The sequence below is a fragment of the Diabrotica virgifera genome, chromosome 8 (assembly GCF_917563875.1).
Source record: "Diabrotica virgifera virgifera chromosome 8, PGI_DIABVI_V3a".
NCBI lineage: Eukaryota > Metazoa > Arthropoda > Insecta > Coleoptera > Chrysomelidae > Diabrotica > Diabrotica virgifera.
Window position 1 is genome coordinate 27,475,243 of NC_065450.1, and position 16,414 is coordinate 27,491,656.

General features: G+C 32.9%; 1 protein-coding gene across 2 annotated transcripts in view; it reads left to right on the forward strand.

Annotated features, from left to right (window-relative positions):
- LOC114338442 (1-phosphatidylinositol 4,5-bisphosphate phosphodiesterase classes I and II) overlaps nucleotides 1-16,414 on the forward strand; it is a 591,824-nt gene that overhangs the window by 209,303 nt on the left and 366,107 nt on the right. The gene's annotated exons all lie outside the window — the stretch shown is intronic.

Here is a 16,414-nt window from a genome sequence, read left to right on the forward strand (position 1 = left end):
TTTCGGCATCATATAGATTTTGATCCTTGGACTATCCACTACTTATTGTCAAATTTTTAAGCAAATCGATCCATTCTATAAAAATTGCTAAGTGAAAAATTTCAGTTCCTGGACTAATTATACTTTTGGAGCTCTATAACTTCTGAACGACTTACCTGATGTTGATCACTAAACATGAATTTGAAACGTATTGACAAGTAGTATCTGATGCATCCAAGATCGAGTATGATAACTGAACGTATTACAGGAATTATTGAGCTTGAAAAACCGTTTTTCCCATATGAAATAGATTTGATCATACTTATGAAGCCTATAACTTAAAAATTCGAATTTTCCCAGATATAAGGTATACACCTTTAGACGCGTCCTGAGTCCTTCTACAAACGCTCAGTTATTGGCGAAATTCGTAGGTTGAAATTTTGAGTAATTGTCGAAAAACCAAAATTTTCAAAGTTTAATTTTTCAGTTTCTTGGCTATGGTGAGCACTGCGTATGCCTCAGCTTGATCGCTTAAGCGCCATTTGAAAGCTTAACTCAACCCTATTGATTTGGTGTATTTGCGGTTTTCCTGTCTTTCTTTGAACCTAAGATATATACGCCCAAAAATATGCTATTTTATATTTACCTAGTCCTCTAGCTAACTTACGGGTAGTCAGAAGTCAAAAATTAGACCGGTTCTGAATCGGCCCTCACACCCTCTTAAAACACAGAAAAAAAATTCAGATCGGTTTAACTTTTCCACACACATACATACAAACATACATATCCACACACATTTTCCATTTTTTAAATAAAAATTGAGTCATATTTCTGAGCTCGATAACTTTTGAATGGTATAACCGATTTTTAAAATTAAACATGCGTTGGAAAGGTAATGAATGATCTATGCTATCAGAAGCCGCAAAGATCCGCAGGGAGTTTTGGGGACGAGAACGAAAAACAGGCTTTAAATGGGAAGGGCAGTAAAATCCACACCCTTGGACCAAAATGGAGAAGTAACATATGGATGGACGAGTCTTTTCCTAAACTTTAAGATGGGACTTGGCTTAATTTTCAATTCAGTCAGGTTTAGAAAATCGAAAATTTCGTGTATATATAGTGCCGCTTGTAGGGGTGTTGTGCGCCACTGGTGAGAACTGCCGTTCTATGTGGATTTATTATACAGGATGTCCCGAAAAGATTGGTCATAAATTATACCACAGATTCTGGGGTCAAAAATAGGTTGATGGAACCTCACTTACCTATATACAATAGTGCACACAAAAAAAGTTACAGCCCTTTGAAGTTACAAAATGAAAATAATTTTTTTTTCATATATCGAAACCTCTTAGAGATTTTTCATTGAAAATGGACATGTGGTATTCTTATGGCAGCAGAATCTTAAATAAAAATTAAAGTAAAATTTGTTTACCCCATAAAAATTTTATATGGGTTTTGTTCCCTTAAACCCCCCCAAACTTTTGTGTACGTTCCAATTCGATTATTATTGTGGCACCACTAGTTAAACACACTGTTTTTAAAACATTTTTGCCTCTTAGGACTTTTTCGATAAGCCAGTGTTTATCGAGATATTTTGAATATTTATCGAATCCACCACATATTTGTATATGGTTAAGTACGATTATAGAGACCTGTTAATAATCTGAAAATGTATTTATGATTTACATTTTTAGGTATATTTTGAAAAAGAAGCCAAATATCGATACAAGGTGACTTATCAAAAAAAGACTGAGAGGCAAAAAAGTTTTAAAAACACTGTGTTTAACTAATGGTACCACAATAATAGTTTAATTGGAACGTACACAAACATTTGGGGGGTTTAAAGGAACAAAACTCACATAAAAATTTTATGTAAATATATTAAAAAAGAAGCCGCATCTCGATAAAAACTCGCTTATCGAAAAAATACTAAGAGGCAAAAAAGTTTTAAAAACGTTGTGTTTAACTAATGGTACCACAATAATAAATTAATTGGAACGTACACAAAAGTTTGGGGGGTTTAAGGGATCAAAACCCCCATACAATTTTTATGGGGTGGACAAATCTCACTATAATTTTGTTTTAAGATGATACTGCCATAAGAATGATACATGTCTATTTTCAATAAAAAAATATTTAATAGTTTTCGATATATTGAAAAATATCAATTTTCATTTTGTAATTTCAAAGGGCTATAACTTTTTTTATGAGCACATTTGTACTAAGGTAAGTTAGGTTCGGTCGAACTATTTTTAACTCCAGAATATGTGGTATAATTTATGACCAATCTTTTCGGTACACCCTGTATAAAGTGCAAAATTCAACAGATCTTAACGCAATAACTCAAAGTTAGGCTCTAAATCATGAGAGCGCCAAAATCTGCATTTTACATTTTTATAATACAATATTTTTTTCTATATCTCGGCAGAAACACAAGAAGTTTCAACAATTGTGTCGTAAAAAATAAAAATAAATAGAATATCAAGATATAATCAGGAAACTAGGGGACGTTGCTTGCCTAGGGAACTACTAAAATAACAAAAAAAATATTGTCAAAGTATGGTCAAAGTTTAGCGAAATCTGGCAAAATCTGTGCGAAATGGACAGTGATGATTGAAAGCACGAAACAAACTGATCAACTTTGAAAATAATTTATAAATTCTTGATGTCCACGAGCGGAATAGAAATAGATTTTATCGCGAACCGTCACCAAAGTCATTCATTATTGTACTCATTTGCGGCAGTAAAGTAACACTTTATTGTACTAAAAGAAGAATTTTACTTTACCTGCCGCGATTAATCAAATTAACTGAGATTGAATGTAAGTAGTCGATGGCAGTTATCGAAAGGCCAGTATTTGAGTCAACCTAAAGATTATTTACTTGAATTATTAAAAATATTGTACAACATTTACATTATTATTAATTAAATGTATGTCAAAAAGTGAAATTCTGTAGTATTTTGCATCATATTCATACAAAATCAATCAAAACTTTACAGATTTAGTAATTAGGTATTCAATATTGATAACCATCGATTAATCATCGAAACCGACCATCAGCACCTGTCATACGAAATTTTTATTTCGTCTAAATTTAAAAAAATCTTAAATTGTAAGTAAGTGTTAATGTTTTTTATGATTGGCGATAAAATTGTGTATGTGCCACGTCAGTAAAGACTCTGCTCGTAACTCCTCTGCCCTTAATGATATCATAACTTTCAGCGTAAAAAATAGCTGCAATTAGCCAAGTCCCCCATCGAGTTAATACAGATTGGGGAGGTAGCGGTACGTCACGAAGCCTCTCTTTATAATTAAAAGTTACTTACAATTTTTGAACATGCCGTGCAGAACACATTTTCACCTTCCATTTGAAGTTTCACATCCCCATCCACAGCACATTAAATTTCACTTTCGGCATTTTCTTAACAATTTATTAGACACGTTTACACCCAACTAAAAGCAGCGCTGAACTGAAGTCCAAGAAAGCTATACTGACTCGTTCCGGGAGCGGTAGGTCTAATACATGAAAAATAAATAATAAGTAGTTCATTTTATGACTATTTCTGGTTAATGCCAGGCCCACATCCAAGTCGGTAAGTCAATTTGCGCAGATTAAGAATTGTTAAAATCTTGGTAAAATCAGTAATTAAGATATATGGTATAATATGTAAAAATAAAGTTGCTGAGTATTAATGTTGTTTGTTTTTAACTCATTATTAGGATAGTTATATCAATTACATAATTATTGCTTTAATTTATTTAATACATATTTTCGACGAATCGTTACATTCTTTACATATATATGTACATATTTATATACATTTTCATACATATAAACCGCCCTTTAGTTATAACCATTTAAAATTTACAAATTTTAAATAATTACATGAAACGCAAGAAAATTGTTGCTGGTAACGACCACCATTACCTGGCATTTTGTTTGCTACTTTTAAGGCTTCTTTTTGAAATCAACAAAAGCGCCGTTACATTATTTTTAATTTCGATAAAAACGTGACTTCAAAAGTGGTATTTGCCAACGCTACAAATTCAGCTAAAATTAAAGCAATGTGTGTTTTATCTTGACGAATTTGCGGTTACATTAAAACAATGTTACATTTAGTAAATTCATGGACCAGATGATATTCCTGGGGAAGTATGGAGCGCGTTAGGAGAGATAGGAGCAAGTTGGCTAACACATTTATTCAATAGCACTATGGAAGTTGACAAATGCCAGACGAATGGAGAAGCAGTTAGTTCAGAGAAGTAAGGAAAAAAATATCCTGCTGGTGACACAACCCCCTCCAGGCCGAAACCAAATTTTTTGAGTAGTATGGACATCTATGTTAATAATCTTTATGTTTCCTGCAGCCGATTTTGATGATATACATAGTTATAAACAAATGAAGATCAAAAAACGGTAAATTTTCGCTTTTTTCGTCTATAACCAAAAAGTTAGATATTTAAAACAAATTTGAGAATAATAAACTCATAAATCATATAAAAAATCTTTAATATGGCGTTCGCTGAATATGTCTATCCTTATTGGTTGCTTAGAAAATTGCAAAATAAATCATAAATTTTGAGTTTTTATAAATATTCATAACTTATGTAAAAATTAACTTAGAACGTTCTTATTGCACGGAATGCTGAGACTTCTGGTGCTTAAATCATACCCTAAATTTCAAAACAATTGGTCAAATAGTTTAAAAGGTATTTAATTTGTTTATCCCAAATTAATTTTTTTGCAACGCTCTAAGTCAGAAAATGATGAAATTACACTAATACTTTGGATAGTTTATGAAAGAAGAAGATTTATACTATTAATTTAATTTAAAAAAATGACAAAAAAAAACTTCATCCCTAATTGTCCTAGGACAATTGTTTTTCTTTCTAAATGTGTATAAAAATTCAGTCTTTCCAAATATGAAAAAATAATTTTTCTACGGGTGACAGTTAAACAAGTTATTCTAATTGTTAATAAGTAAACAAAAAATCGACGTGATTTGCAAAATAATTTTACACTGTTTAAAATTACTTTTTGTCATTTTTTTTTTTAAATAAGTCAATAGTATAAATGTTCTTCTTCCATAAACTGTCAGAAGTCTTACTGTAACCTCATAATTTTCTGACTTATAGTGTTGCAAAAAAATGAATTTGGGATAAACAAATTAAATAACTTTTAAACTATTTGACCAATTGCTTTGAAATTTAAAATATAATTTAAGCACCAGAAGTCTTACCAATTCGTGTAATAAGAAGGTTCTAAGTTAATTTTTACATAAGTTATGAATATTTATAAAAACTCAAAATTTATGATTTATTTTGCAATTTTCTAAGCAACCAATAAGCATAGACATATTCAGCGAACGCCATGTTGAAATTTTTTAGACGATTTATGAGTTTCTTACTCTCAAATTTGTTTAAAATGCTTAACTTTTTGGTTATAGACGAAAAAAGCGAAAATTTACCGTTTTTTGATCTTCATTTGTTTATAACTATGTATATCATCAAAATCGGCTGCAGGAAACATAAAGGTTATTAATATAGAGGTCCATACTACTCAAAAAATTTGGTTTCGGCCTGGAAGGGGATGTGTCACGAGAAAAATCTTATTTCTTATGGGAAATACTAATTGATAGACGGATACGTGTAAAACCTAAATATTCGATAATCGATTTGCCTTTATGCAGAGAATATCAACCACAGATGCAATTTTCGTTATAAGGTACTTGATCGAAAAATACAGGAATAAAGAAACAAACCATGAATAGAATCAGAAGCGAAGTGAAGTTCTGGTTATTCAAGAACGAGATGAAGTTCTGGATGTAAGTAAAACTGCCAAACCCAATATAGAGCTAACTTTTATTGACACTAACCCGGTTTAAATGTCCTCTGGCTTGACTTATACTGACTGACTCCTTTCTCCCTGATCTGTTACGTGTTTTTATAAATGACTTACTAGGTATATCTCCACGCTTTAAGCCTTCTTCTTCTTTTTCTTCTTCTTCTTCTTCTTCTTCTTCTTCTTGTTCCGCTCCTGTCGTAGATTGAAAATCATCAAGGTTATCCTGACCTCAAGCCTTATTACAAATATAATAAAACAAAGAATTGTTACATTTTAACTAAACAACATGTGGCAAATAAGTAAAATGTAGGCTACACATGCCATACATGCAATAATACTATTTGACAAAATTAGCGTTATTTTGCATGAGGCAATAAATCCATTGTTTAATAGATGATATTAAACATATTGCCAATGCGAAGAACAAAGTAAAACAACATGTGGAACAAAGTCCCACATGGAAAACTAATCGATATCCTAAAAACATCAGGACTCGATGGTAACGATATAAGACTCGTCTCAAACTTATATTTCCAACAAAAAGCAACAGTTCGATTCAAAAATGAACTGTCCGAAATCTTCACAGCCGAAAAAGGAGTTAGACAGGGTTGCATAATGTCACCAGCATTATTTAACATATACTCTGAAAACATCTTTAGAGAGGCTTTGGACGAATCAGAAGAAGGTATTGCAGAAAATGGACAACTTATAAATAATATTAGATATGCAGACGGTACAGTATTGCTGGCAGATAGTGCGCAGGGGCTCCAAAGGATCATGGATAATGTTGTAGAAGCATGTAACAAATACGACCTAAAACTGAAATATAAGAAGACAAAAATAATGATCATTAGTAAAAACACCAACATAAACTCCCAAATTACCGTAAACAATACACCCCTAGAGAGAGTACAGAAAATATGCTATCTCGGCTGCAACATTAAGTATACTTGGGATCATAGCTACGAAATAAGAACTCGTATTGGAAAAGCCAGAAGCTCTTTTAACAGTCTTAGGAAAATTCTGTGCAACTTGTCTTTAAGTATCAATATACGCATAAGAATTCTTAGATGTTATGTCTTTAGTGTCCTCCTCTACGGAGTTGAAATCTGGAGCCTGACAGAAGATGCCATAAAACGGATAGAGGAGTTTGAAATGTGGTGCTACCGACGTATGTTGAGGGTCTAATATATACACCACACAACTAATATAACTATTCTCCAGAGGCTAAGAAAAGACAAAGAAATAATTAACACCGTAAAGAACAGAAAATTGGCTTACTTCGGCCACATTATGCGTAATGAAAAATACCGACTGCTACAGTTGATTCTACAAGGCAAGATTGAGGGCAGGAGAGGCCCTGGACGTAGACGTATATCGTGGCTGACCAATCTTAGAAAGTGAACTGGTCTAACGTCAACTGATCTATTTCGAGCTGCCGTAAATAGAATACGATGGGTCAATATGAAGATAGGTACCCTTAGAAGAAGAAGAAGTACTAAATATAATGACAGTTGTCTTTGAATTGATCATAAACCCCAACAGTGCAAATCTTCAAGTGTCAATGTCAGACTCTGATTCAAATTTTAAGTCAAATTCATGTTGATTGATGGAAAAGGAAAATCTGATATAGTGTTCCCAGAATGGGAGCCTGTGTTGTTAATTTGCGGTCACCCGTTTGTTTTGTCCCCTTGGATGACCACAGTCTATATCTGGACCGACTGTACTTCCATAAAGCAATTAATCCGATGAAAACAACTGAGTAGTATCTTCAGTAACAAATAGTGACTGCCAATTTGTGTCTCTGGCGGACTTCCGTGGTATATATTTAATTATTCACCTTTCTATGTTCTTCTCCTTGTTAGTCGAGGAAATGAAGCTGGAAAATGGCAAAACCTCGCAATTTTTTCGTCCAGCATCGATTTGTACAAAAATTTTGAATCAGGCTTATTTCACCCTCTAGTTCATTTTCTATATTGAGCCGTTGTACGCTTTTGGATTTTTAGGGGTGAAACCCACCCGTAATTGTAAAAAATTATAAAATAACATTTTAAACTTTAATATTGTCAACATTTGCTTCTTATTAGTTACATAATGATTGTTTTGTGCTTTAAGATATAATGTCACAATATTTCAACCCTTAAAACCACCCTTGTTGGAGCTATATATGAAAAGTTTACTTATCCTAAAATAATAATTTCGGCTTGCATCAATTTACATAAAAATTTGGGGTTAGGATCATCTAAAATACGAATTTACAAATATATAAAAATACACATACAAATAGGTTTTTAGTCATCCAGTATACGAACCGGCTCTGTGGTATTATATAGGTACATTGAAAATGCTTTATAAGGGGACTATTCGAATTTTTCGAAAAAAAAAATTAGTTTTATAAACATAGCTCCTTAATTTTTGGCGATAAAAAGTTTATTCAATAATAGTTTTGTAGGATTTTTGAAGTGTAATAAGACTGTGTAAATTAAATTCCGTAAGATCCCTTAATTTTTAATTGAGGTGGGTTTAAAGGGCTCGAATAAGGGGATGTTTGCTCGTAAATAGATGTTTTAAACAGCTATATCTCGCTAACTGTTCACTGTAATGAAAATGTATGCATAAGGAAATTTTAGCTATTAAAAAAGCTGCAATCTAAGTAGTCTATCATTTTTTTCGTAAATAAAAGTATTCTCGGAGAGTATTCTAAAGTATTTTCGGAGATACTTTGAAGAAAATGATAAAAAATGCAAAATTGCAAAAAATCAATTTACCTTTAAACTCCAATTTTCTAAAATTAGGCCTATTAAAGAGGTCAAACTTCTTGGGTGTATTGATAATATAAATATTAAAGGAATTACAGAAAGGCGATGACCAATTTTTAGTTACAAGGGTAGGTAGGGGGTTGCTTTCTCTTTTTTTTTTCGTAGAGAAAAATAGGTGCCGAATTTTTTTCGACCATAAATTAAGTACTCAATTTTTATGCTAGAAACTTTTTATTATTTTTTTGAAAGATCTTATTGTATGCTTGAAAAAACTTTATGTAAGTTTTCCTGGAAAAATGCAAAGTTTTCCCGTTATTTGGCTTTGATTATTTCAAATTATGCATTTAACGAAAAAAGCTAACCTTTAACATGCCGTATCTCGGTTTGTATTGGTTGCAAAAATAGTATAGAAAAACGGTTTCGTTTGTGTTACTAAAAGATACAATTTTGATATCTACAGTTTTTTTGATTAAATGTATATTTTTCGAGTTATTCTCAAAAACCCTCTAAAAAAGTCGATTTTCTCGTCGAAAAACTGTTACTTTCAACCACGAATAACTCGAAAAATATTAGTTTTACGAAGAAAATGTAAAAAACATTTTTTTCTTAAAATTACTTTTTACATCGATTTACAAGGTTAAAATGTAATAAAAAATTCCCGCCCCCGAGATGGGTTGCCAACCACCCCCAAGGTTTTAGCGTACAGCAGCATGATATAGAAAATGATCCTTGGACTATTCCCTACCTTCTGTGAAAATTTCAAGTAAATCCATGCTGGACGAAAAAATTGCGAACCAAAATGCTTAATTTCCTCGACTATGTATGTTTATTCGACCACCTGGGATTTTAATTTGCTTACGACAGGGTCTCTGCACTATTTAAGCGGCGGGAGTGATTAGGGTATTTAGGTAACAGGACCCCCATTTTTGACCATTCGCTTCGTTATCGATCATTCGCTATCTGTACACTAAACAGGTACGAAGCGAATACGTTCGATAACGAAGCGAATTGTCAAAAATCGAGGTCTTCAGGAGAGGTACTTCACATTTACCGCGCCATAATGCTTGTTTGTAATTGGTCGAACCGCAGGCAAGTTTACTCCACTGTTGTGTTATGAAATTTTGACACTACTGGCATTTCATAGGTTAATTAAGTTATATCGGCGATTTTTTGTGTTTTCCGCGTTACTCCTTTAATTTTTAGATTTTTAATCTGCTTTTATTTAAAAAATATGTTTTTAGAACTCTTTAGAGATGTATTAGTATAATATAATAATTATGGATTACTGTCGAAGACTGACATGATCAACCAAAAAAGACGATTTATATAGTTGGTGATTTTTCTAGTGACTTTTTTGGGTGTGAATCTGTCTTTTTAGTTTAAATCTCCTGGTTTAAAAACAAAGCATGGTTGTAAGTAAAGTGATGCTTTTAGTAAGCTGCACGTTTTGGGGACAGTTTGAGGAAGCTGACTCTTTCAATGATTCGCTCCGTTCTGGACACATCACATATACGATGGATATACGAATCGTGGTTGGTGTTATTAAGCTTTATTTTTAAAACAAGAGGAGTAAACTAGAAAGACAGATACACATCCAAAAAAGTCAATATAAATATCACCAAATACATTTTCTTTTTTGTTTGATCATGTCGGCCTTTGGCGGTAATCCATGAATATTATATACTAATACGTCGTCAAAGAGTTCTAAAAACACCTGTTTTTTTTATATAAAACAGACTAAAAATCTAAAAATTAAAGGAATAATACAAAAAATCGCTGATTTAACTTAATTAACCTACGAAATGCCAATATTGTCAAAATTTTATAAATGTCATTAGTGTCAAAATTTGATAACAGTGGAGTGAACTTGCCAAAGGTTGGACCAATTACAAACAAGCCTTACGGCGCGGGAGATTTGAATTACTCCTCTTGGTTTAAAAATAGACTCTACAGGGTGTTTCATTAATAATTGTCCATATAGTAACTGGAGAAACCTTAGCTCAAATTACGAAGATTTAACCTAAAACACTTAAATAAAATGTGGTTCCTTACTGAGTTACAGGGTGTTTTATCAAAAAATTTAAAAACTATTTTTGCTCAGAATTTTAAAACTATTTGACATATCCTTTTCATACTTGGCAGAAAGTGCGACTACGATACACCTTACTAAATTATGATACACAAACGTTTCTAGCTACTACCAGAGGCGTACGACAGGGGATAGTGAATGGTTGACCCTTCTCAAATTCTACACCACTAGAGGAATTACTAATTTAGTACCATTTTTAGCTTTACCAATACTTTCTACGTAAATAATATACTCTTCATTGGTAACGATAAAGTCATTAGTTTTCGAGATATTTGAAGTTAAATATGAAACGGCACAGTTATTTTGATTTTATACAGGGTGTTTCATTGGGAAAGTAACATACTGTTACAACTTTTTCAAAGTAACTTTATTCAAACTCAAATACAATATAAACTTTAACAAACTGACAACTGTCGACTACTAAATCTGAATTACAACTGAACTATAGAATGTCAAAACACATAATATTTATATAGTTTTCTGACGTTCTAGATGTCACCAGACATTTCTGGGTTATTCCATGACATCCAGAATATTCTCGTACGTGACAACTTCTTCTTTCACGTCGAGGGACTCTTTCTATGTAGGAACAATCTACGGAACTGTCATAACACTGCTCCCTCCTTTATAGTTATTCGCCTCGAATAACTGGTCTATCAGGGTCTGGTTGAAGCCAACAGGGTGGATCAGTTCCATGATATGGGGCTAATCTCTCAATGTGAACTACCTTGGGTTTACTTCTCGCTGAAAACTGGATGCGGTAGACCAGATCATTTATTTTCTTTAAGACGGTGTACGGGCCTTCCCAGTTTCGTTGAAGTTTCGGACAAAGTCCTTTCTTGCGTGTGGGATTGTATAGCCATACTGGATCAGCTCTTTCGAAAGTTGTCCCTGTAGCTTGCACATCGAACCTGGACTTGGCTTTATCACTTTGAAGCTTCAAACTTTTACGAGCAAATTCGTGGACTTTTTCCAGTTTTTCTCTTAAGCTTTCTAGGTACGTCAGGGATGAAGGTTCTTCTTCACAGGTAGGCAATTTTCCGAAAATAAGATCTTGAGGAAGCTTCATTTCTCTTCCGGTGATCATCATTGATGGAGAATAACCGGTTGCTTCATGTTCAGAACTTCTGTAGGCTAACAGGAATAGAGGTATTAGGGTATCCCAATCTTTTTGATTATCAGCAACAAACATTGAGAGGTATTGACAAATAGTTCTATTATGTCTTTCGATCATTCCGTCTGATTGTGGGTGGAGAGGCGTAGTTCGAGTTTTCTTAATACCCAAGATTTTCATTAATTCTTGCCATAATTCGGATTCAAAATTTCGTCCCTGATCAGAATGCAACTCTAAAGGAACTCCATGTCTTGATACGACGTGTGTTATGAATGCTTCTGCTACAGTCGTCGCTTCTTGATTAGGAAGAGGTGCAATTTCAGGCCATTTTGAAAAATAATCCATTGCAACCATTAAGTACTTGTTACCTCTCTCTGTCGTTGGAAGTGGACCGAGAATATCAACTGCAAGTCGTTCAAAAGGCTCTCCGGAAAGATATTGTGCCATTTTACCACGACTTCTTGTTCTAGGGCCTTTTCTACCGTTACATAAGTCGCATTTCTTACACCATTCTTCTACATCTAGGCGACAATTGATCCAATAAAATCTGTCTCGAACCCTGGCCAGTGTTCTTTTTACCCCAAAATGTCCTCCAGACAGGCTGCTATGAAGTTCTTGCAACACACTTTTAATGTGTGATTTTGGCAGTACCCCTTGTTGAACTATACGTACTCCATCGGGACTTTCCCACTTCCGATATAACAAACCATTCGAAAGATGCAAGGATTCCCATTGAGCCCAGTACGCCTTTATAGTTCGACTGTATTTAGATATTTCCTGCCAAAGAGGTCTTACTCCATTTTTAAGCCAATCTCGTATAACTCTTAAGTCGTTATCTTTCTTTTGACTCTTCTTAATGTTTTCCAGAGAAATCTGGTCATTATCTTCTTGCTGTTCAACTGTGGTCATCCGCAGACTAACTTCTTCGGTTACATTCTCTTTTTGTGCTAGCTGACGTTGGCTTTGAACTTGTAATTCATTTAGTGCATTTTGGTATTCTTGAAATTGTTTATTTAACACATTCTTCTCTTTCATCAGTTTTTGACATTCGTTTTCCAGATTGGACTGTGTAGTTTTTGCATTATTTTGAATTACCTTACACTCTTCTTGCAATATTGTCACCTGTTCCCTTAATCTTTCTATTTTATTTTTACTAATCGCTAGTTGTTCCTTCAAATGGCTAACTTCAAGTTCCAGTGTATTTTCTTCCTTTCTATGGTCAGTTGTAGGAAATCTGTTTCTTAGTGACCATCTACCATCATTTCTAGTGAGACTTTGCGACAGGCTTCTGGATGTCGAACTAGGCGACCTTCTGATCTCATTCTTGTATTCTTCTTTTCGTGCTTGGGATCGGCTTCTGCAATTGGATTTTAGATGTCCCATTCTTCCGCAGTTAAAACATCTTCTGTTTTCATTTCGAGGTTTTTGTTGGATATTTTGTAGTAAGCTTAATATCTGGGATAAAACTAGTTGTTCATTATCTGTGGTAGTGACTTGCTTATTTTCTGTAAATCTTATTTCTTTTAATTGTGGAAGAGATCTAGAAATATTTTTCGCCGCTTCGTACTCCTGAGCTGAGATTAGTGCTTTATCTAGCGTCTTGTGGTATTGTAATCGCAGAGCCTGTTGCATTTCGATATCATGCAGTCCATCTATGAAAGCCTGTATACCGATTTGTTCCAGAAAATCTCTTGGTGCCTGAGGATATGCCAAATGTAATAATCTTTTAATATCGGCTTCAAATTCTTGCAGGCTCTCATTATATTTTTGATATCGAACTTTCAGCTGACTTTGAAAAACCTGCTTCAGATGTTGCTGGCCATACCTTGTCTCTAAAGCTTGAACAAGTGAGTCATAACTAGGTGAATCCTGAGGAAGAAATTGAAGGACGGTTGGTGCCTGACCTCGAAGCGACACCACCAAGGAAGCTGCCATTTCTCTTTCAGTCCAGCCATTTGCTTTAGCTGCAGCTTCAAATTGGAAACGATAAGTTTCCCACGCTGTTTGGCCATCAAACGTGGGTGGTTTTAAAATTTTGCTACGTCTAATTATGCCTGGATCAACGATGGAAGAGGAAAGGGCTGTTTGTTCGGATTCGATATTAGTAACTGAAACAATATGAGATAAAGAAGCTTGGGTATTAATTTTGTTTGCTAACTCTACTATTTGTTTTTCTAAACTATATTTCAAATCGTTTTGTTGCTGCTTTAAATCGTTTTGTTGCTGTTCTATTTTATTTTCTAAATGATTTTGTTGTTGGTCTATTTTGTTTTCTAAATAATTTTGTTGTTGTTCTATTTTATTATCTAAACAGTTTTGTTTTTCTTCTAATATATCTATTTTATTAGTAATTCGACTTACCTCTAACTGAAAATGCTCGTGAATTTGGGACAAACTATTCATAATTTCTACCTCTGCTTGTCTACGCCTCTCCTCCTCTTCTTTTCTAAGTTTTTTATCTTCCTCTTTCTCTTCTTGCCTACGTTTCTCTTCATTTTCTTTCTCTTCTTGCCTACGCTTCTCTTCATTTTCTTTCTCTTCTTGCCTACGCTTCTCTTCATTTTCTTTCTCTTCTTGCCTACGTTTCTCTTCATTTTCTTTCTCTTCTTGCCTACGTTTCTCTTCATTTTTTTTCATTTTTAAAAACCATGCTGGTGGTCCGGATGTATCCATTTCTTTCTCAACTTTAGATGATCTGGTATTTACCATAAACAATTCTCAATATCTTCTTCAATATCTCTTAAATCCCACCGCTGTCGCCAATGTTACAACTTTTTCAAAGTAACTTTATTCAAACTCAAATACAATATAAACTTTAACAAACTGACAACTGTCGACTACTAAATCTGAATTACAACTGAACTATAGAATGTCAAACACATAATGTTTATATAGTTTTCTGACGTTCTAGATGTCACCAGACATTTCTGGGTTATTCCATGACATCCAGAATATTCTCGTACGTGACTCCTTCTTCTTTCACGTCGAGGGACTCTTTCTATGTAGGAACAATCTACGGAACTGTCATAACAATACGTTAACTGTTGAAAGAGGACACTTAGGCGGTCTCAAAAATAACATACTTGATGGGTCTTACTCCATTAATAACAAAGGTACTGGGTGTTTTATGTATTTTGCCATTTTCTCAATTGGTTCATACCTTTTTAACCACACTGTATATTTATTTTATATTTGGCACGCAAATATCATTTAAGGTGTACAATAAATTAATTTATTTACAATTGTAGAAAATCCAGGGCCGGATCAGAAAATATTTGAAAAATGTTCCGACCCAAAAACAACACCCTGTACATAAAATTTTTTTAAAATCGATTTTCAGTTAAAAAGAGGATGAAAAACCAAATTTAGTGGTATACTTTGAGTTTTCGGCAAAATGATTTTTCTGGTCAAATTTTGAGTTTGAATTCTGAAATTATGTAATATGTGTATTGCGAGAGCTCTAAGTAGAAAAAAATTGAAATACAGCTTACAACTTGTCAACCGCACTGTATATTGATTTTATATTTAACACGCGAATATTCTTTTAGGTACCCAATCAATTAATTTACTTACAATTATAAAAAATCCAGGTCCGTATTAAAAAATATTGTATAAATGTTCCGACCCAAAAAAATACCCTGTATATTAAATTTTTTTAAATGAATTTTGCATTTGAAAAGATAATGAAAACCTAAATTTAGTGGTATACTTTGAATTTTCGGCAAAATTATTTTTCTGGTAAAATTTTGAATTTGAATTCTGAAATTATGTCAATTGCGAGAGCTCTAAGCAGAAAAAATTAAAATGCGACTTAATTTTAATTAATACCATTATTTAATCTAAATTGGTAAAATGTTAACATTTCAGTGTTTTTTAATTATGTGTGACAAATAGTTTATGGCGAATATTCATCTTTAAATAATGAATAAATAATAAAGGGTCAATAAAGGATACATCAATTTAACCAACAAAGTATCTAAAAATTATAACAAACAGCGAGAATTTGCAGTATAATAACTATTCAAAACTAAAGCACTTATTCAAAATTACCACCATAAAAAATTATTGTTATGTGTGCAAATGTTAATATTTTACCAATTTAGATTAAATAATGGTATTAATTAAAATTTAGTCATATTTTAATTTATTTTACTCGGAGCTTCGGAATGCACATAATTTCAGAATTCAAATTCAAAATTTTACAAGAAAAATCATTTTGCCGAAAATTCAAAGTATACCACTAAATTTAGTTTTTCATATTCTTTTCAAATGCAAAATCCATTTAAAAAAAATTAATATACAGGGTATTTTTTTGCGTCTGAATATTTATACAATATTTTTTAATCCGGACCTGGATTTTTTATAATTTTAAATAAATTAATTGATTGGACACCTAAAAGAATATTCGCGTGTTAAATATAAAATCAATATGCAGTGCGGTTGACAAGTTGTAAGCTGTATTTCAATTTTTGTCTACTTAGAGCTCTCGCAATTCACATAATTTCAGAATTCAAATTCAAAATTTGACCAGAAAAATCATTTTGCAGAAAATTCAAAGTATACCACTAAATTTAGTTTTCATCCTCTTTTTAACTAAAAAATCTATTTTAAAAAAATTTAATGTACA